This window comes from Mustela putorius, unplaced genomic scaffold, assembly GCF_011764305.1.
Source record: "Mustela putorius furo isolate JIRA1106 unplaced genomic scaffold, ASM1176430v1.1 tig00004007_pilon_pilon_pilon, whole genome shotgun sequence".
NCBI lineage: Eukaryota > Metazoa > Chordata > Mammalia > Carnivora > Mustelidae > Mustela > Mustela putorius.
Genome location: NW_025422145.1, coordinates 8,134,553 through 8,156,201, shown reverse-complemented (window position 1 = coordinate 8,156,201; position 21,649 = coordinate 8,134,553). Strand labels below are relative to the sequence as shown.

General features: G+C 52.1%; 1 long non-coding RNA gene across 9 annotated transcripts in view; it reads right to left on the bottom strand.

Moving 5' to 3' along the window:
• Positions 1–21,649, bottom strand: part of LOC101672592 — a 77,040-nt gene that overhangs the window by 16,211 nt on the left and 39,180 nt on the right. For 5 of the 9 annotated variants that reach the window (XR_001179075.2, XR_001179079.2, XR_001179084.2 and 2 more), the window contains 2 exons: positions 16,572–16,759; positions 8,203–8,334 (listed from right to left, as the gene is read on the bottom strand). This is a non-coding gene — a long non-coding RNA (uncharacterized LOC101672592). Of the gene's footprint in view, positions 1–8,202; positions 8,335–16,571; positions 16,760–19,949; positions 20,386–21,649 lie in introns of those variants that run through there. The other 4 variants (XR_001179080.2, XR_001179082.2, XR_006604348.1 and 1 more) reach the window with 4 other exon arrangements.

Sequence of the window (21,649 nt, the reverse complement as noted above, 5' to 3'; positions counted from 1 at the left end):
ACCACAATGAGAGACCACCTTACACCTGTCAGAATGGCAAAAATGAACAAAACAGGAAACAACAGATGCTGGCGAGGATGTGGAGAAATGGGAACCGTCTTACACTGTTGGTGGGAATGCAGACTGGTGTAGACACTGGAAAACAGAATGGAGGTTCCTTGAGATGTTAAAAATAGAGCTACCCTATGGCCCAGCAATTGCTCTATTAGGTACTGATCCCAAAGACACAGATGTTGTGAGAAGAAGGGGGGCATGCACCCCAATGTTCTAGCAGCCATGGGCACAACAGCCAGACTGTGGAAGGAGCTGAGATGCCCTTCAACAAATGAACAGATAAAGATGTGGTCCATATACACAATGGAGTGTTACTCAGCCATCAGAAAGGATGAATACCCAGTTTTTGCACCGACACGGATGGAACCGGAGGGGATTATGCCAAGTGAAATAAGTCAAGCGGAGAAAGACAATTATCGTGTGGAACAGAAGGAACAGCGCGGAGGACCACAGGGGGAGGGAGAGAAATCTGAAGGGGGAGAAATCCGAGAGGGAGAGGAACCCTGAGAGACTGTGGACCAAGGAATCACTGAACGCTGCATCCAAAACTAATGATGTACTATCCAGTGGCGAACTGAACATAATTAAAAAAAAAAAAAAAGAAAAGAAAAGAAAAGAAAGAAAAGGGCCCCTGTAGCTTGTAATAACAACCTTGAATGGCGGTTACCAGGGGCTGGAGGGTGGGGGCGCCTAGGGTGATGCCGTTTCAAGGTACAAACGTTCAACTAGTATGTAAACGAGTTCTGGAGACATAACACACAGCCTGCTGATTACGGCCACCACCACCGCACTGTCCACTTCAGAGTTGCTAAGAGACTAGGGCTTAATTGTTCTCTCTGCAAGAAAGAAATGGTAATGACATGATCCCACGGTAGGTGTGAGCTACGCCACCACGCTCATCCCAAAGCAGGACAGAAAGGTATGGAACCAGCATGGATGCCTCCCCTTGCGCTTCCCTATTATTACAGGTCCAGCATATCTCCGGAAGAGAAATAAATTAAAAAAGGAAAGGGCGCTCTGTAAGTCTGAGAGCTCAAGGCAAAAGAAGCCAGACTTTGTGGTCCCGTCTAAATATGGACAAAACATAAGCATTGTCCAAACCACAGAAATGACCAAACGATTCCTTCTCCTGGCTGATAGGAGGGACTGCCTTTTTACCCATCCCAGCCGTGGGCTTGGTTTGTCCTTCTCAGCTTCTAGATGAGACTAATGAAAATAATCATAGAATATGTCCACTTCCCGACAGCACCCAGCTCAGCACAAAGCCTGGCTTCCTCATACTCTTCCCCAAATCACCCAACAGGAGCCCAGATCCTACCACACCCGCTCCCAACAGCCCGTTCCTGAGCTCCGCCCCGATGCCCTCGTCGCCAGGACTCAACAAGCCTGCCCGTCTCGGCGGCAGGTGCTGGGTGGTCTTTGGTCCTTGTGGGGACCGGTGGGTTGGCACGCTCGTCACTCAGAGTGGTGCTTGGCACATGTCCAGTGCTACGCCAGTGTCCCCTGGAAAGGTGACTTTTGCGGTCTGGGCGCTCTGGTGTGCTTCCTTCTCTCTCGGTGATGGTGCCCGTCTCTTTCGTGTCCCATGCTTTGGGGGGCTGTGGAGCCTCTTGCTGACTCCTCCACCTTGTGGCAATGGCCTAAGCTCGATTTCATCCTCTGCGTGACGGGGACGAAGGAAGGGTCGCTGTGAGGCTTGTCTGTGGCAGCAGCTTGGGAGACGCATGCTACATTGTGCTGGTGCAGACTCGCTCCCCGAGGAACAGCTCTGACTCCAGCTGCTAGGGGGTCCATTTCCTTCTGGAAATGCCAGCGATCATGCTCATGTTGGTCAGACGCTGTGGGTCATCTCTGGAGGGTTCTGGATGTGCTCTTGCCTCCAGCACAATTCCTCTGGTTAGCCGGGAGCAGGTGTGAGGGCCGGTGCTCCCCTGATGTCCTCTGCCTGCCCAGTGGCTCTGTGACCTGCCTCGTGACTCTTGGATCCAACCTACCAAAGGGCGTGGGAGGAGCTGGAGCCGGCTGCGTCCCCAGAACTCCAGAAAAGCCCAGGCACGTAGAGGGGCCGGGCCGGCTCGGGGCCCTCGGACGGCCCACCTGATCCCACCTCTGCCTTCCTCCCCATGATTCGTGGCCATAAGCCCCCCAGCCCTCTTATGCCGCCTGTAGAATATTCCAGACATGCTCTTGACCCTCTGTCTTTCGGTGTGTGTTCTCTCTGCCCGGAACATTCTCCCTTTGGCTTTTCCCAGGACCCCCTCCTCATGCTTCAGCTCTGGGCTCCAACGTCGCCTCTGTAGGCAAGATTTCCGCAAGCTGCCGCAAGTTCCTTGCTGCCTCCCGCCAGGCGGGGTGCTTAGGGCAAGTGCTAATCAGAGATGTGTTTGCTGACCGTCTGCCTCCCTGAACAGGCAGGAACCGTGCCTGCTTCTGCTGTCCACTGCGGTCCCAGCACTAAGCACACAGCCTGGGGCGTGTGCCCGTGTACCCACGTCCGTGAGCGTGTGTCTGTCTGTCCATGCATCTGTCTTTCTATGCGTCTGTCGTAAGGTGTGCAACCTGGTGATTTGATGTATGCATACACTGGAGAATCGTCACTCCAGCCAAGCTAATTAACACATCCATCAACTTACAAAGTTACGTGTGTGTGTGTGTGTGTGTGTGTATTGAGGACACGTAAGATCTTCTCTCAGCAAATTTCAAGGGCACAGAGAGGATTATTAACCGTAGCATCCGCTATGCACTGGATCTCTACAACTTATTCACGTTATACCTGGAAGTTTGCACCTTTTGACCGACCTCACCCCGGCTTTGCCTGGCCCTGACATCTGACAACCACATTCTGGTCTCTGCTTCTGTGAGTTCAGCTTTTTAAGACTGTTCAGGTGAGTAAGACCACGCCGTATTTGTCCCGCTGTGGCTGGTTCACCTCGCTTTGCACAGTATCCTCCAGGTTCCTCCTTGGTGTTGCAAAAGGCAGATTTCCTGCTTTTTTTATGGCTGAATAATATTCTCCTGTATGTATGTATATATACGTATATGTATATGTATATGTTCATACACATACACACTACATCATCTTTATTGAACTCGGCACTGGGAAACTATGGCCCGTGGGCTGGCTGGTCCTTTTTGTAAATAAAGTCTTATTGGCACCTGCCCACACCCATTCGTTTACAAACGGTCCATGGCGGCTTGTATGTTTCCGTGGCAGCGCCCAGAGGACGTACCAGAAGGCCAAAGGCAGGCAAAGCCTAAAATGTTTGGCCTTTAACCAAAAAAGTTTGGTGACCCTGGGCAGGGAACACGGGTCTCTTTCCATCTAGGCTGAGCAGAAGATTTTGTGGAGCAGGAGGGATGAGACCGTGCTGTTGGCTGCGCTGATGCTGGAGAAGGCCAGGTTCAGGTTCCCGGAAACAGGCTGGGATGTGTGGCCTGAGAAGGTTCTCCGGTGTCCACAATGGGGGTCAGAACGAGGACTGTCCCACCCTGGGGAGAGCTGAGAGCGGCTCTTTGGTTCAGTGGAGGGGGTGAGGGTGTGACGTGTTATAAACCCGCTCATGGTGAAACTCCCTTTGAACAAGGGCGATCACAGTATCGAAATTCCAGTGTGATCACCAGAAGTCGTGTCTAGTTTCTGCCTCCGAGACTCCCCTCTCCAGATGAGAATCCTTCTGGGGGACACAATGTGCTGCTGCTCAGACCCGGGTCCGTAAAGCAGGACACAGCAGTGCCTGGTCCAGATTAGAGGTTCTCAGATGGGTGACTTTGCCACCCAGGACATCTGGTAATGTCTGGAGACATCTCGGGTTGTCATGACTCAGGGAGGAGAGGCGTTACCAGCATGTATTGGCCAGAAGCCAGGGACTCTGCTAACCACTCCCCTGCCCGCCAGTGCCTGAGACGGCCCCTACAACAATCACATGGCCCCAATGTCGACAGTGTAGAGGTGGACTGCTTTGGGCTCTGCTCCCTGATTCCCCCACCTCCTGCGACTGGGAATGCTGTGAAAGATGCTGTCGTACGGATGAATTCTAAATCCGTAACACGGCCTAGGTGTCTTCCACACCCAGTCCTTTGTTCCTCTTCCCAGCCTCATCTGCCCTCAGGAATATTCTGTGGCCCCTCTATGTCATACAATGATAGGAACTAACATGTTTTCTATGGGACAGGCATAAGCTAAGCATTTTATGCACGCTTTGTCCTTTTTCCAAATACAAGGAGTGTCCCCAAACAGAAATCACTTTTCTGCCTTTCAGTTGCAAAGTCCTCCATGCTCCCTTTCTTGAGCAAGTAAACTCCTATTCATCCCTCAAAACCCAGTTCAGCCAAACCCTCCTCTGCCAGGTGGTTTCGAGCATGGGCCCGAAGCCAGCTGTCTAGATTTACATCCTCCTTGGCCTCTTACTGGCTGTGTGTTCTTGGGCAGACTGCTTTATATCTCTTTGCATCGGTTTTCCTTCTAACGAATGAGATGATGATACTACTATTTCCCTTACAGCACCGTTGTGAGAATTAAAAGATAACATGTGTACATGTGCTTAGAACCATAGGTGGCATGTAACAGCTGCCTAATAAATGGGAGGCTTTCTTTGACCTCTTTCCCCATCACCCACACCATCACAACTCATAGACCCTGGTCTCAAAGGGCATTTCTGGATTTGTCAGCAAGTGCCTGTAAGTGATTGTGGGAAGAAACAGTGGGATAGGGAGGCAATATCACGGAGCCACGTGTTGTAGGAGTGAGAACAAACCCCAACCTTAAACAAACTTCTGAGCCCCAAAGAGACACACTGGGCACCGCTGAGGACACCTTATGACAGAATTGGCGAGAACGGTGCATAATCTGCCCTCGCGGGCCAGCCCCAGCACCGGTGGTTAAACCTCTTCGAAGAACGCTACGTGGCTAGTTGGTGCCATCCCTGTCGCGTGGTGTTGAGAAAGCTTCTGAGGCTGTGTCTGGGCCCGGAGGAAAAGAGTGACGGAATCACTCACGGCTGTCTTCCAGGGGCAGTGTGGGAGGGATGGCACGTACACGCGGGCGCCTACTATCTCTGGAACGATGAGACTTTCTGGCAAATTCCTCCTAGGGTCCGGCGCTGGGTAGACGGGACACACTGTAACTGGGGAGAGCCATCTCTTGTTGTTCTTACGCGGACACCTGCTGACTCCAGGCGGCCCCATCAGTTGTCCCCACAGTGGACAGACACCACAAAGGCACACGGCAGCGTGGCATAAAGCAGACAAATTCAGGGTTTGGCATCCAGCTCGTTAGACGCGCCGCCGTGGGACCCTTTCCTCCCGTGGATCTGTTCGTCGCTGCGAACGCCCTCCTCGCGCGGTGGCCAAGTCGGCATCTTAAACTCTGAAAATCCCGGGACTGATTTCCAAGCCACAACAGAACTCAAAATCGCTCCCGAGGCTTCTCGCTCTACTTAAAACATCCCCGAGGGACTCGTTTCCTTTTGCAAATAGAAAAAATAAAATAGAGGTGGGGGGAGAAAAAAATGCTCCCTACCCACACTCTGCGGGTAAAGATCCGTAAGTCGTTCAATTGCAGGCACAGTCTTCAGTAAAGGACGGCGCGGGCTGGCCAGAGTCCCACGCTGCGTTCAAGATAATCCCCGGACAAAGCAGGTTCCCTGAGAAATGCTGACACAGGCTGTTTCTGTGTGGCTGTGTGTGATACATACAAATGCAGGGTACACGCAGGGACTGGACCCTGAAACACGGAAGCTGAGCTTGGGGTGACCAAGCCTGTCTGTTCGGCGAGCGCACACCGGTCCTTGTGCCCTGCTGAGGACCACTGTCTGCTTCCTGGATGGCTAACCAGCCTCCCCGATGGTCCCCACAACTTAGCTTCCTTCCACTTGGAAGATGTGAGCAGGAGCTTGGAGGCGAGCTGAGGAGGCAGTGCCTTGGTCGAAGCGGTGCTCAGAGGCACAGCCCTAGGCAGCGAGGGGCCCGGCGTGCACACCTGGCCCATACTTGCCGTTTCGCTGTGTGTCTCTAGACAGGTCGCTTGGCGGTTCTGGTTACGATGAATCAGAGCCTTTCACCTCGGCAAATCGGATTCTGGGTCCTAAGGTCATGTCTCTTGAGTTCTGATGTGCATATAAATCACACGGGGGATCTTGTTAGAATGCAGATTCTGAGCGAGTGGGACCCGACACTCTGTACATTTTCACCTACAAATGATGATACTGTTGGTCCCTTGTCGCGACTCTGACGAGCTGCATTTGCAGACGCAGGGAGGTGCTCAGCACACAGAGCGTCTGGGCTCTTGTCTGGTGCTTTACGTGGGAAAGAGAGATGCGGAACTTTTGTCAGCTGTTCCGTGAGGCAATGCTTATCCGGCACCTTGGAGCTACCTAATGGTACCCCAACTTCAGAAGAAATGGCTTGAGAGTAAGACACTGCCTCCCCCAGCACGGTGATGGGGGAGAGCCAGCACAAAGCTGTCGGTCCCAGCAGACCTCACTCGGTCTGCATCCCAGCTCTGCTCTTTCACGGTTGTGTGGTGGGAAGCAAGTCAGCTCACCTGTCATGGCCTCAGTGGCCCCATCTGCTAAATGGGAATGACATCACCATCCCAGGGGGAGCAGAGAGGCTGAGGCAAGACGACGCAAGCAGGTGTGGGGCCCGGCCCAGCACCAGGCACGAGGCAGATATGCCTTCTGCATGGGTCACGGGCACACACCAGGGTGACAGTGCCGACCCTCTGGGATCCCGCTTCCTCAGGCCAGCGGTAAAAGGGGAAAAGGCGGTAATATCCCTAAGGCATTTTTCAGCTCTCATGGCCTTGGCCCCAGCCTGGGCGCTCCCATGGAGACCAGCAACGCTCACACCTAAGGCAAAAGCCTTTGGGAGGGGACAACATGGCTTTCCGAGCCACACACACCCGGGCTCAATCCTCATCCGAGCCGCCTCAGTCTTCTCATCTGTAAAATGGGGTCCCCCTGCCTCCCTTGCAGAATTAGGTGAGGATCAGAGAGAGAACAATGATGACAATCAGGGCCGCTCCCTTCTTACGTGCCAGCCTGGGCTCCCGGCACTGGAAGAAGCAGAGTCCTCCCAAACCCCACGGCCCCGGGCTCATGAAGCCACTCAGCTACCAGTCAGGAAACTGAGGCCCAGAGAGATTCAGGAACACGCGTGCGGGCATACAGCCAGCAAGGGGCAGAGTCACCACGTGAACGCCAGGAGCCCCGGAGTTTGAAATCTCAGCCACATTCCACTGCCTCTGCATGAGTTTTCTCCAGAATTTACCCTGGGGCGGGGCTGGGCGGGGGAGGAGCTGGGACCACTGCTTGATGGGGTGCTGGGGTCACAGGCAAGTCGCCTCCCCCACCTCCCGCGGCTTTGGCTTCCCATCCACCCAGGGGCATGATGTCACCCTCGAAACACGGCCGACAGGGCTGAGCAGTACAGTGGACGCCAAGTGCCTGGCCAGTGACACAAAGGTATCACCAGTGCTTCCTTACTCTCCCCTGCCCTGGACCCCAGTCCCCCCAGATGACACTTCTGTTCCCTCTGTGTGTCTAAGAGGCTGTCTGGGGCACGGCGAGAAGCAATTCCAAGTTAAGTGACCTGGGCAGCAAGACCGGCACCCTGGGTGTCTCTAGTCCTGACCGGATCCTGTACTGTCAGGGGTTGGAGGGAGAGGGCCGGTTTCTGGGGGCCCTATCGATCTTTCTGGAAAGGAAGAGAAAAAGCCTTGAGATGGCTAGGTGGTGGGCAAGGCTGCCGCAGAAACCAGCTCTCTGTGCAGCCACGAGGCAGTGGCTACAGCTTCCCAATGCTAAGGAGGTTGTGCTTCCCAGAGCCTGTGCATTGCAGCAAATCGTGACTAATAAAGCTGTCCGGGATGGGCTTCCTCCTGCTCTCTCGGAAGCCTCGCCTGCCCCAGGCTGACCACTGTGTGTGTGCCTCTGCACCCCCATCTCGCCTCTGACTCCCCTTCAGGAACCCGCAGCAAACAGGAAACATCACCACGCCGCTGGGATTTGGGTGGTGTGGGGGTTGCACTAGGCCAGTATGTAGAGCAGCCGGGGTGCAGGGCAGAGGACAGCCAACTTGGAGACCAACTCCAAGGGGCTTAACTCTATGTGGCCTCAGCTCTCTCCTCTGCAATATGGGATCACAGACCTTGATTCCAAAAGGCAGGGCGGTAGAGGGCAGGAGCTCGGTGCGTCTGGGCTTGGACCTTGGCTGGGCCACTTGTAAGCTGTGCCTTCCTGGGAAAGCTCCCTCATCTCTCCCGTCCTCGGATCTGCTGTTCTGCGAGAAGGGAGGGGACAATGGTATGAGATCTCGTAGAGTCACCGCACAGATTCAAACACAATCACGCGTGCGAAGCGCGTGGTCTGTCACGCGGCAGACTGCGAATGCTTGGAAGTGTTCATTTAAATCCTTCCGGGTGGCTTGTCGGAGCTGGAGATGCAAAAGCAAAAAGGCCCCTAAGTGAACCTTTAGCATCATCAGAGCGATTCACTGAGAGGATGCACCGGGAGGACCCAGCTCCTGTGCTCAGGAAGTGCGTCTCCCCCTCACCCACTGTCCCCTGCTGACAACCCAACAATTACCCTTCTGGGGCTTGCTCTATGTGCCAGGCATTGTTTCCTGCTCTTTATAAATGCTAATTCACCGAATTCCACGGCATACGAGGTGCGGATCACTATTATCCCCATTTGAGAGATGAGGAGACTGAGTCTCAGGGTAGTGGGGTTGCTGGCGAGGGGTACACAGCTGCTGAAAGGTGTAGCCAGGATTACAAACCTGCTGGTCCAGTTGCTGGGTCGTGCACTGAGCCGCTGCACCAGAGGCAGAGTCCATTATTTCCGCATCGCCCCTTCTGCCTCCTGCCCTTAAGACCATGCTGTCCACACCATTACAGCCCGAGGAGCTGCTTGCCCCAACTCAGCTCAGTACCTGACCCAGGTCCACGTGACTCAGCTAGACCCAATTCAGTTCAACCCAAGCAGGACCATGTGGCCAGGGGACCTTAGACCAGAAGTGAGGGACTCCAAGGAATGATGCAGAATTTGGGGACTGTCTTCCATGCTTGTTCCATTCCCAAGGGTCTGATGGGAACCCTACGTCCCCCATTCATACAGAAGAATACCCAGACATTATGTGCACCAAGTTTTTGAAATCCTTTTATGTGTGAAGCTTTACAACACGTGTGCTACGCCAAACCCGCTCACAGGTAGAGAAAACCAGGAGGCTAGCCAGAGACTGGTTGATAAAAATACCTACTCTTCGCTGGGCAGCCCCTATGTTCCAGGCAGAGCGCTAGGTGTTTAGCAAACATTATCTCATTTAACCTGGCAGCTCAGGGAATGAGAGGACTCTGGGTATTTTTCCGGATGAGGCATCTGAGCTCTGGAGAGGCTGAGCAACATTTCCAAGTCACAAAGCTGGCTGGAGGCTGAGTCGTCTCCTGAAGGCTGTGTCCTTCCAGAGCCCCCCTGCCTCCACGGGCTGGCCACATTCAGGGAAACCAGTCTTTAGGTCTCCTCAAGAAACTGAGGCAAAGGAATGACAAGTGGTGTGTCCTTCCATCACCGGCCATGAGCCAAGACCGAAAGGAGCTGGGAGCTCTGGGACAGCTGGAAGCAGGTTTCCCGGCCCTAATGTAAAGGTGCTTTATGGACCTACTAGTCTGTCTTCACTCCTCACTTGAGGGTATGATTCTTGCTGAGTAGATATGATGCCTCTGTTTGTGCTGCGGACGTCTTCATGTTTGGGTTGGAAGGAGGCCACAGACCAGCACCCTCGACCTCTTGCCTTGGGCTTTGCAGACCACGGTCACGAGAGGGGAGCCCTCAGAGCCAGGGAGCCGAGACACCAGAGCCCAGACCTCCCCGCAGCGTTCGCTTAGGTTAATGCAATCAAAAGCTTTAAAAAGGAAGGAGCACCGAGGTTTGGCTTTTTTAAAAATGAACATCCATCACATTATTGATCCTTTCTTCTTTTTTTTCCTTCCTCTTTGTCTTTGGGGTCCCCGGGCTGTGCTTGCTGCCAGCTGCACAGATGATAAAGGGGATGGTCATTAAAGGGCCAGTGCGGACGGCGAAGGGGGAGCTCGCTGTGGGAAGGGGTGGAGAGTCCATCGAGTTGAGCCCAGAAGCGGCGCGCCGCTGGCTTTGAGCCCCTCCTGCTTCAAAGGGAGGTGGCTTCTGCTGAGAACAGCTGCTCCAAGGCCTATCCACTTTTTAAAAAAAAAAAAAAAATTCTTTTGTCTGGATCCAAGTTCTCATTTTTCATTTGCTTTGAGACGTGGGCTCCGGGAGGTGGCAGGACTTGGCGGAAGAGCCACTCCGAATCCCTCGCGCACCGCCCTCCGTCCACGGGATCTTGACCATGGTTCTCACCTTCACTCGAACTTACGATTCATTAAAGCAGGATGAGCCCCCCCCGCCACATGCTGGATGTCAAGGCCTGTATGATTCAACAGTTGGTCATTCATTATTAATATTAAGGCGGGGGGGAAGTGCATCTTAACAGCTCTAGCCCAACTTGATAGTGATGAGAACAGACATGCCCCTGCCGAATATTCAGAAGTTCCCTCTCAGCTCCTGAATTCTGGAACGTCTCGTTCCCTGCCAGGGCACCGAACAATGTGGCGGGGCTTCCGACCTCACAGGGCCCCAGACGGGAGACAGAGTTGTCGGTGACCAGGCCTGACTCGATGCCACAGGGGTCCGGCGGGGGCTGGAGATGCACCCTGGCTGTGCGCCTGGCTTTTCCCCACGTTATGGGTAGGGGCTCAGCCTCCTGCTGTTTGGAGAGGTCATGGTCCCTTAGCTCTCAGCTCACGGGTGATGCCTGGTTCTCCCTCCGGCTCGGCCAGCAATGTTCTTGATTCTCAACCTGTCCACAGCTATTCTGCTCAGGCACAGAAGTTAGAGAGCCGGGGAAGGCATGTGCTATAGCGAGGCCCGGCAGTGCCTGCCCCCAGCTTCCAGCCCCGCCTGTGAGCTCTGTTACCATGGAGCCTCTCAGTGATAAAATAAGACAGAGGAGTCCGACCTTCCCCACAGCTTCATCCTGGGGAGTATATGAAAAGCATGTCAGACAAGCGCTTAGCTTAAGGCCTACACGCTACCTGTTATTATGACGGTCTTTTTTTTTTTTTTTTTAATCGAGAAACTATTTCCAACTGTTTCTTTGTCCACCTTGGTAAAATCTTCTGAACACAGAGAGATCCCCTAAACGGGCCAGCAGGACCTCACTCTGCCATTGTCCTCGTGGAGAAAAGAACATTCCAAGTGGGCCGGTGCTTTTGGACAGGATGGCAAGTGTTATTTGCGGGAGAAATCAGCAGAGAAGAGATGTCAATGTCTTTGGCTTGCTTTGCGAGGCTCCGTGATCTGGCCCTCACCTGCCGTTTGGCCCCCTTGCCCTCCGCTCCGCTCCCCCTCACGGGCACACAGAGCGACTGCAGTGGAAGGGGTCGCACTTTCCCACCCCCCTCTGTGTCGGGGTCACCCCCTGGAAAGTCGTTTTTCATCTCAGCTTTCGTAAACCCAAATGGACCCATCCCACCGTCTCTGTGTCTTCCCAGGCCTTCCCACGCAGAGGGGGCATCTGTCACACCGGCCTTGCGAAGTCCTTCTTTTGGAAACATCCCTCCCCCAGGGAATCAGCCTGGCACTGACCCCCCGTCTCTAGCTTGCTGGCGTGAGCCCCATCAAAACATTCCAATCCTATGGCAGCAGGAAAAGGGATGAGGGGAAAGAGCACAGGGGGATCTTTTCGTTCAACTCCTTCTAAAGAACCTTCCGGGAACTCCCTCTCACTTCCTACCCCGGCCCCACAGCTGCTTACATCTCACTGGCCAGAACGTGGTCATGTGGCCACCCCTGGCAAGGGAGTCTGGGAAATGTAGTCTTCTCGCTGAGTGCTGAATCTAGGTGTTGATACTGGCCCATAGGGGAAATCAAAGAGGCACCACGAGTTGACACCACACAGAGAGCCAGAACGGTGGTGAAGGTCAGGAGCCAAGCACCTGACTTTGGAGACTGGCTGGGGAGAGAAGCCCTCTGCAGCTGGTGACTTGGCCTGGAGTCTTCCTTTTCCTGTGCATGAACCTGGGGGTAGGGGAGTGTGTACACTCAACAGAAGGGACGGCTGGTGGCCTCTTCGGTTCTTTCCATGATTCTGGGATTCTAATGGAAGCACCACTGCCTATCCTGGTTCCAAGTTTCTGTTGTCCCTAAGCTTCTTACCATTGTCTTTGCCTCCCACTTATAAATGTTTAAAAATATTCACTTGACGCACAGTGGGATTATAGACTCTCTCATTTCCGAAATGAAAAGCAGCTCATGCATTATTCAAGAAAAATATTGTATTATTGAACAAAGGATGTGTGCGTTCATCCCTCATTATGCATTCCAGTCTTTGCTATCTTATTAGTAGCCGTGTTCTGTGAGGATTTTACTGATGGGGATTGTAAACAAAGGCAGAGATCAAACGTGGGTGTATTTCGATAGCCAGATTAAGAGACGATCATCAAATGATCAGATTGCAGTGCCTGGGCTCCTTCTCCATGTTCTACCAGGTGGAAGTTCGCCCTTGCCTTAAACTCTTCCAGTGACAGGAAACTCACTACCCTGATTTCATTTTCGTGGAGTGTATGAGGAGGTTCATCTTTTGGTGGGCTGAAATCTTTCCTCCTGGGGCTTATGCTTGGTTACTACACACAACCAGCCTGTTTCCTTTTCTCCATGGCCGCTTGCACGTGTGGATGGTGACTGCCATAACCCGTCCAGGTCCTTTGGAAGACTAACTATCCCTTGATTCTTCAATCACCTGCCCTTTGCAAAAAAGGAGAGTTGACTGGACCCACCAAATAGTCAAAGAGCCGGCTCTCTTTGTGTTCCAGGAACACAGATAAGCGTATTGGTAGCTTCTCACACTTTGTCATTCAGGGGAGAATTTGGATTCAATTAGCTGGGTTCAAAATTCATGGCCACTCCATATCTCTGCAGCCCTGTCCTCCAGCACTCTCCCCTCATCCTCCTTCTTCAGCCTCCCTGACTTTCTAGTGCTCCAACACATGGAGTTTCTCCCCTGAGCTCAGGGCCTTTGCACATGCTCTTCTCACTGCCTGGGATGCTTTCCCAAACTCTTCATATCTGCTGCCCGCTTCTCACCATGCAGGTGTCAACTGAAAGGACACCTACTCCGAGAAGCCTTCTTGGACTTCTGTCGAAACCAGAGTCTCAGTCTTCATTCTGCCCCAACGCTCTCCACCCTGTTACCCTGCTTCGTTTTTCTGTAGCACTCTGCTTTAAATCAGTCTGTTCCATGAATCTTTACTGAGCACCTACTATGTGCCAGCACTCGTTAGGAATCTGGGCTACACTGGTGAACGTAGCAGTGATGCTAACCTTCACGAAGCTTCCATGCTCTCAGGAGGGACAGAAAATACACAGTAAACATGGATGGATGAATGATCATTTCATCATTCCAGAGATGGGTTGTGAGTCAGGACAACTTCGATATATGAAATAATCTTTTTTATTTGTTGATATATTTACTGTTTGTCTCTCCTCCCTAGAACACAGGAGCTGCACAGGCAGGAAACTTATCTGTCTAGTTCCCGTCTGTACCTGGAGCCCGGTGCATTGGAGGCATTCAGCGGCCGTTCTGTTGCATGACTGTCGAATGTCTATACGAGATAAGAGGTCGTGGTGGACGTTTGTGTCCAAGGTACGATGTAAAATCCACAGGGTATCTGTATCCTCTGCTTCTCCCTGGGAGCGCTTGATTTATTTCTAAAAGGTGTTGCTGCTCCCCTTCCTTTCCCATAGAATGGCCAGAAGAAAGGAACTACAGCCACTTGTGACTGGCATATCCTGGGATGTGGCTACACAGACAAAGGCTAGCATTCCCATTCTGCAGATGAAGAAACTGAGACCAGAGAGGTCAAGATCACGCAGGCTCAGTGGCAGAGTGTGGACTTGAACCAGTGTCCTTTCCACCAACCGGAAGACCAGCAGCGAGCCCACTCCCACCAGCTTTTCTGCCCCCTCCACGGACCAGAGCTTCCGTGAGCAGCGGGGATGGTGGACCCTGCACAGGGGACTCTCAGGAGAGTGGCCTCTCTGCACCTCTTCCGAGTCAAGCAGTGGGATGGAATTTTCCCGAGAGTGAAAATTGGTCAATTTGCTGCTTCCCGGCTCCCTCTGAACCAATCCGGTCAGGACAAATACTGCTCAGTCTGATGGATCCTCTTAAACAGATCCAAATAAATAAGCAGGAGGCTTTGAATAATTGGCTTTTGCTTCTCAAAGCCAACTGCTATCAATATGAATCCTCCATCGACCTCTTTCATTACGTTTCACTAAACTGTCTTTGGGGCTCGGCAAAAAGCTTAACTCTTTCCTTCCCGGCTGTTTTCAGGGCAACCCTCCCTTCCCTGTCTACAGAATTTTATGATCAACACAACACGTCCACACCGACGGTATGATTTCAGTCCAGACAGCTCGCCATCCTGCGAAGTCCACAGGGGCTTTGAAAACCTGGGAACCCATGGATGGGTGCGTAGTTCATTTTCCAGCAACAGAAAGCTCATCTCCAGTGGACATAAAAATAAAGGGAATCCACTGAGAGAGAACTGAAATATGCAAAGGGAGTACCAGTTTTGGGTGCACTGTGATCATTACGATGGCTTAATTTCTCTGTCTCTGTCTCTCTCTCTTTTTTTTAAAAGTTATTTTGCAAGTCAGATTCATTCTCAAGCTGGTTTCTTTCACGACTATAATGGGGATACAACCAAGTGGTGCTTCCCGCTTTTCTCATCCGCATCTCATCCCTGGGGCAGAGGGAGCACTGTTGTTCCCAACGTGCCACGGCAGAGGCTGGGGCCTCGGCTCCAAGCACCTGCGTGGGTCACATGCCCACCCCTGACCTGGGCACCGCGGTTGGGGACTGACAGACGCTGGTGGGCTTCCTCCAGCCCGTTCCAGGGTTTGGAGTCAATTTTCCCCCAAAGCCCACTGATGCTGTCAGGGCGAGGGGAGAGGGTACAGATGCTGGAGAGGTGGTCGTCACATCTGTACTACAGATCCATGTGAGGACAGGGAAAAACCGAGGGGGGTGGGATTTCTCCAAGGGCGTTTGGTTACTTGGTCATGGGGCGGAGACCAGAAGCCAGATTCAAGCCTTTGCATTCAGAGATCTGTCCAGACACCCATTTCTCCTCGTCCTTCGCCGGTGCTGATGTGTATCTTCCTTTTGGTCAGGAGCTGGGCAGTATCAGCAGAGTAAGATACTAGGGGCGAGGGAAGGCTCCCTTTGTGCCTCGTGGAGACCAAAAATCCCACGGAATTACCTTCTTCTGGGTTATAGCATGGCTCATTCAGTCACCAGAATTTACCCATGGAGCTGGGAACGCTGCTGGCCTCGGCCATCTGGAAACCTGTCTTTTAATCAAGCATCTTTCAGTTACAAGTAGTAGAAATTTATTCAAGCCCGTTGGAGAGGGGAAAAAAAAAGGAGGGGCTTTATTCTAAGTATAGGATTCTCCATCTCATCCCCTATTCTCCTACGAAATGACAACACAACCTTCTAGGCTGAAATATTTACTGTGGGAGACTGACTGACCTCGAGGCCTCTGTAGCCTGTGGGGTGGCTCACATGGGTCTTTCGGGGGGAGACTCTGTTCCTGTCACTCTCTCTGGGTTTAGGCGACTTCATGTAAGACCCAGCCCCATTAGCATCCCTTCCGGCTAGCTCCCTTAGACTGAGTTTGATGGATGCGTTGGAGAGGAGCGGAAAGCCAGAAGGCCTTTTCGGGGAGTGAAGGGAGGGATGAAGCAGAAATCTGGGAGACGACGTTTGCTCATGTCCTTATCCGCCTCGGATTCTCCGGAGCCCGGCCCCGACGGTGAGTCACTTTCTGCAGAGTTGGCTTTCTGGTTCCGGTCCCACTGGGGCAAGCAGGAGGCTACTCCGGGCTGCCGGGAGGCACGTTGGCTTTATAAAGTCTCCTTCACTCACTTTCATGCAAGAGCTGGGACCATGGAGAGCTTCTTGGCTCTTCAAGTAGCCAAACACCACCAAGACAGGTGAGGGGGCACATCCTTAGGAAGATACCGGACAGCCCTCTGTGGCTGCCTTCCCCTACCATTGGACTAAATCATTTTGAATGACCTTTCCAGTTCACGGACTCCATAATTCCCTTCTCTTCCCAGGAGGATTCCCAACGTTGAGATAACCCTATGAGAAAAGCAGATGCCTTCCCCCAGGAAGGAGTTAGTCCCTCCTTTGCTTCCCCAATGAATTCTGTAGAGTTTCCTCACTCCAATGTGTAGCATCGGTGTTAATTAAGAACTTTCTGGAAATGCAGACTCTTGGAGCCCATCCTAGACTCCGAAGCAGAATGTGGATTTTAGTAATATTCTCTGAGTCACTCATCTGCCCATTGAACTTTTGAAATGCACGCAATGCTGTAGTCAAGGCATCTCTAACCCACAATCTTCTACTGCACTCATTGGATTGCTTACCCGTGTCCAGGAGAACAGCCAAGGTCATGTCTATTCACCAGTGTATCCCCTTCTCTGTGGAAACGCTGGTCTCTAGGGTGTATGCCATAGCTCTTGGAGGGATGGGTGGATGATGGATGGATGGATGGATGGATGGATAGACGGATGGATGAGGCAAGTTTCACTGCCAGTCACGGAGGCCACCTGCCCTGGTGGAAGAAGCAGTTTGGCTGCCATCACTGTTTCTTGAACATCCAACTTCTGAGAGGTGGTTTGCCGACGTTTGACCATGAACTCTGCACAGAGCATTAGCAGGGGGTACAGATACAACCGTTTTCACACCTGACTAAGCGACGGAGCTGCTACGACAACCTGGAACGATGTGCTTTCTCCCCTGCCGCGCTGCTGCTCAGAGTACGCGCAAGCTCGCATTTGCCACCCAACGCCCAGGACTCTCTTTTCTGCTCTGGTGCACGGGCTCGTCTCTCCCCTGGCGCTTACAGTTCCTGACAACAGCTTCTGCCCTCGGGGAGAGCACAGTGCGGCCTGAGGGCACTCTCTGGGTCCTGGGAGCAAGAGTGGCCAGAGAGCAAGGCAAGTCAGGATTGTGCGGGGAGAGAACATTGCCAGGAGAAGCCCTCCACAAACAAGAGTGGGAGTCGGTGGGAAAACTCTGGGCACGTGCTCTACCTTGCCTCCCAGAGTCTCTTTTGGGATGGAGCCCCACTAGCCCACAAGGGGGACCAACTCAAAAAATAACTCAAAAAATACCCTTGGTTCTCTTCCCTTCCCTGTCTTACTACCCTCGGATGCTTCCTAGGATCGCCTCACAAATGCACGGTATTTAAACCCTTATCTTACAATCTTCTCGGAAACCACATCTGAGATGGCATCTTCTAATGAACACCACTGCTGCCAGCAGGCTCTGATGGTCTGACACTGTGACAAGCACCTGTGTGCCTGATCTCCTGCAGTTTTGGCAATAGCCCTGGGAGGTGGGCACGGCTGGATCTCCAGACAAAGACGACGTGGCCCGGGCGGACAGAGCGATGTGCGAAAGCTCCCAGCGGGTAATGCGCCGAGTCAAGGTTTGGACCTATTTAGGCTTGGAGTCAAACCTCACAGTCTTTCTATACTCACTTCCCAAGACTATCTGACTCATGACCTGAGATCACGGATGTGAGGATGCTTGGTGACGAGGAGGAGCTGAATTCTCATTACCGTGTTTCCAGAAAAGGCGGACTTTATCAAAATCTTTCCCTCCAGGGGGTTAGGACAAGCCGGCCAGGGCTTGAGTTGCAATGGGTGTGACGCTTGGGTGTTGGGGCAAAGCCAAAGCCTGTGACAGAGGAGAGTGGAGATAGGAAGCAGGATTTTATGTCATCCATGGCAGTCAAAGCTGGCGACCAGCCTTTATCTCACACGTCAGCTCTTGGTGGGCCACAGTGGCTTCCCGGAGCCCTGCACAGCGGGCAACTCTGAGGCTGCTTCCCCACCTCTGAGCGAAGGCAAGTCGCAATCGATTAGTGATGTCTGCCAAGGGTAGAGGCGTGGGGAGCGGTGGTACGCACGCGGCATGGAGGCACAGACTGGATTCCAGCGTGAGTCAGAAGTCTTCCTTTGGTGGGGACGGAAGCAACATTTACATTTCAAGTAGGCTTCCACTTTTGAAAGGGATGATTTCCCCTTGAAGAGAGTTTATCTTTAATTTGAACATATGTGGCGAAACCCAGGCACTATGCAAAATTAGAGCTTGATGATAACTCTCGAGGGGCAAGGCAGAGAGAAATCAGCACACGATTTACTGAGTAGGAAGCACAGGGAAGAGGAACCCATATGCACTGGGTGACTTGCTTTCTCTCCCTCTCTCCTTCCTTCCTTCTTGCCTTTATTCCTCCGCACAGTGTCCCCTGTGCTCTGGTGGGGGAGGAGGGGGCTCGGATGATACGGAGTCTTATCACAGCCTGTTCCGAGTCTGGGCTCTGCACCTCCAGACCCTCCAGATCCTTGGTCTCACTCAAGCAGCACCGACAGGTCCGGAGTCCTGTTTTCTCAACTTGCTGTGGCTGGGGGTGGGAGGCAAAGTGCCTCCCCAACAGGTCATGGTGAATGGTGCAATCCGCCCATGAGGCGTGCTGAAGGGGAACTATAAATAATGCAGCCCCTTCTGCCCTTGAGTTTGGAGCTCCCGTATAGAGTCTGCCGCGTCACATCACTGAACCTCAACACAGACCTGCGTGGCGGGGAGGTTCAGGCTTAACGCTCCCAATCTGACCCAGGACTGGTGCCCTTGACTGCAAAGGGACCTTGGCCACGAGCCGTTCAGGTCCTCCTGTGTGCGATGCTTTAGAATTCGGCTCAAATTTCCAAAGGGAATTCAAATATTTAGGTGAAATCCCATGGTATGGGCTTGTGAGGAATTCACCTTGGGATGATTTCTGTTCCTATTTAATTAATCATGGCCAGGTTACATGGTTTCACAGCGGAGAGTCTCTAATAGGAAGTGGCTTTTCTTTTCTTTTTTTAAAATTTTTTATTTTTTATAAACATATATTTTTATCCCCAGGGGTACAAGTCTGTGAATCGCCAGGTTTACACACTTCACAGCACTCACCAAAGCACATACCCTCCCCAATGTCCATAACCCCACCACCCTTCTCCCAATTCCCCTCCCCCCAGCAACCCTCAGTTTGTTTTGTGAGATTAGGAGTCACTTATGGTTTGTCTCCCTCCCAATCCCATCTTGTTTCATTGATTCTTCTCCTACCCACTTAAGCCCCCATGTTGCATCACCACTTCCTTATATCAGGGAGATCATATGATAGTTGTCTTTCTCCGCTTGACTTATTTCGCTAAGCATGATACGCTCTAGTTCCATCCATGTTGTCGCAAATGGCAAGATTTCATTTCTTTTGATGGCTGCATAGTATTCCATTGTGTATATATACCACATCTTCTTGATCCACTCATCTGTTGATGGACATCTAGGTTCTTTCCATACTTTGGCTATTGTGGACATTGCTGCTATAAACATTTGGGTGCACATGCCCCTTTGGATCACCACGTTTGTATCTTTAGGGCAAATACCCAGTAGAGCAATTGCTGGGTCATAGGACAGTTCTATTTTCAACATTTTGAGGAACCTCCATGCTGTTTTCCAGAGTGGTTGCACCAGCTTGCATTCCCACCAACAGTGTAGGAGGGTTCCCCTTTCTCCGCATCCTCGCCAGCATCCGACATATCAGATAAAGGACTAGTGTCCAAAATCTATAAAGAACTTAGCAAACTCAACACCCAAAGAACAAATAATCCAATCAAGAAATGGGCAGAGGACATGAACAGACATTTCTGCAAAGAAGACATCCAGATGGCCAACAGACACATGAAAAAGTGCTCCATATCACTCGGCATCAGGGAACTACAAATCAAAACCACAATGAGATATCACCTCACACCAGTCAGAATGGCTAAAATAAACAAGTCAGGAAGTGGCTTTTCTAAGCTGAGTCTTGCATTCAGCCGATTAACGGGAGAGAGGGGAGATATATATTGTTCTTCTGGGGCAAAGGCTGGTTTGGAAGCTCGGCTTGATGCAGCAGTGCCACAGAGGAAGGACGGGAAGTGGATTTCCTTGGTTGGCAGGAGATGGCTGGTGCTTGAGTAACTGAAGACTGAGGCGGAGGCCAGGATCTGGGGGATGCAATGCCGAGATTGATTACACATGTCTGTCATGGGCAACGCTGGGGGAGCAACAGTAGCCGTGCATATGTACCATCTCTTCTCCGAGAGGAAGTTGTCTAGAAAAACAGGGCATGTGGAACAGACACCAACCGTCCTGGAAGTGAAGAAAAAAAAACAAAACCAAAAAACTGGACAAGGTCCATCCTGACCACCCGTTACTGGAGGGAGAAATTTTGATTTAGATGTTGGCAGTCTCCAGAAAGAGCTAGTCTCTCCGTCCTCCACTGTTTCCTAAGAGGATGAGCCAAAAGTATTGTTTCAGACCTCATGCAAATGAGGTTTCCAGGCAGAGGAGAGACAAGAGAGAGAAAAGCAAATGCTGCCTTTTGGCACCGGGTGCTGACTAGCAGAGCCGTGAAAGAAACCGCTTTGTGGGACCACCTTAAGAATGGGGTTGTGATTTTCCCTGGCACTTGCATCTCTTCTAAAGCAGGGCGGTGGGAAGAGTTTATTCAGCTTCAGATACAGATTCAAATACTGACTCCGTCATCTATGGCCTGAGCAACCTGGGACAGGCCACTTGAACTTTTTCTTTTTTTCTTTCATTTTTAAAGATCTATTTATTGTCTTGAGGGTGAGCGTGCGCACACAACACCAGTGTGGGCAGGGGGAGGGGCTGGGGGAGAGGGAGAGAAAAGGGATCCCGGCTGAGCACGGAGCCCGACCTGGGGCTCAATCCCACAACCTGAGATCATGACCACAGCCGAAATCAAGAGTCAGAGTTTCAAGAGACCGGGCTACCCGGGCGCCCTGTCACTTGAATGTTCTCAGTCTAGTTTTCTTCTCGTGCAAATTGAGACTAAAAAACAAAAAAACAAAAAACATTTAAGGGACAAGATTTTCCCCAAAGTAGAATATTAATACCTTCCATGGGCAGTCAACAGGTGTGGACGCAACGAGCGAGGTGTCAGGTGCCCGGAAGGTACACAGCAGCGTGGATTCCCAAAGGGGAAACACTGGCTAATTAGGGCCAGGCCGCCCTGGTTTTACCCTCCTCTTTTGCTCCTACCCCTGAGGTCCTGGATCTCTTCTTTTCAGAGGTCATGCTTTCCAGAATGTCTCTAGAGAAAAGAAAAAGAGCTTCCGATCTTGGTGGCTTTGGTCATTTTACCACCTCCCACGGATTCGGAAGACTCTGTGGGACACAGTGGTGAGTTGGTTTAAGCTTATCTCGGCGGCGATGATTCGGGTCACCAGATCTCCTTCTGTATGGATGTCCTGGATTTTCTGCGGTTGGGAGACTGGGGCTGTCTTCTACCCAGATCTCTATGAAGCTCCCAGGCAAAGGGTCAGTGCCCCGATGTTTTCCCACCGTCTCGTTCTTTCTGAAGTTCAAGTTCTGCATTTCATTTTTGAAG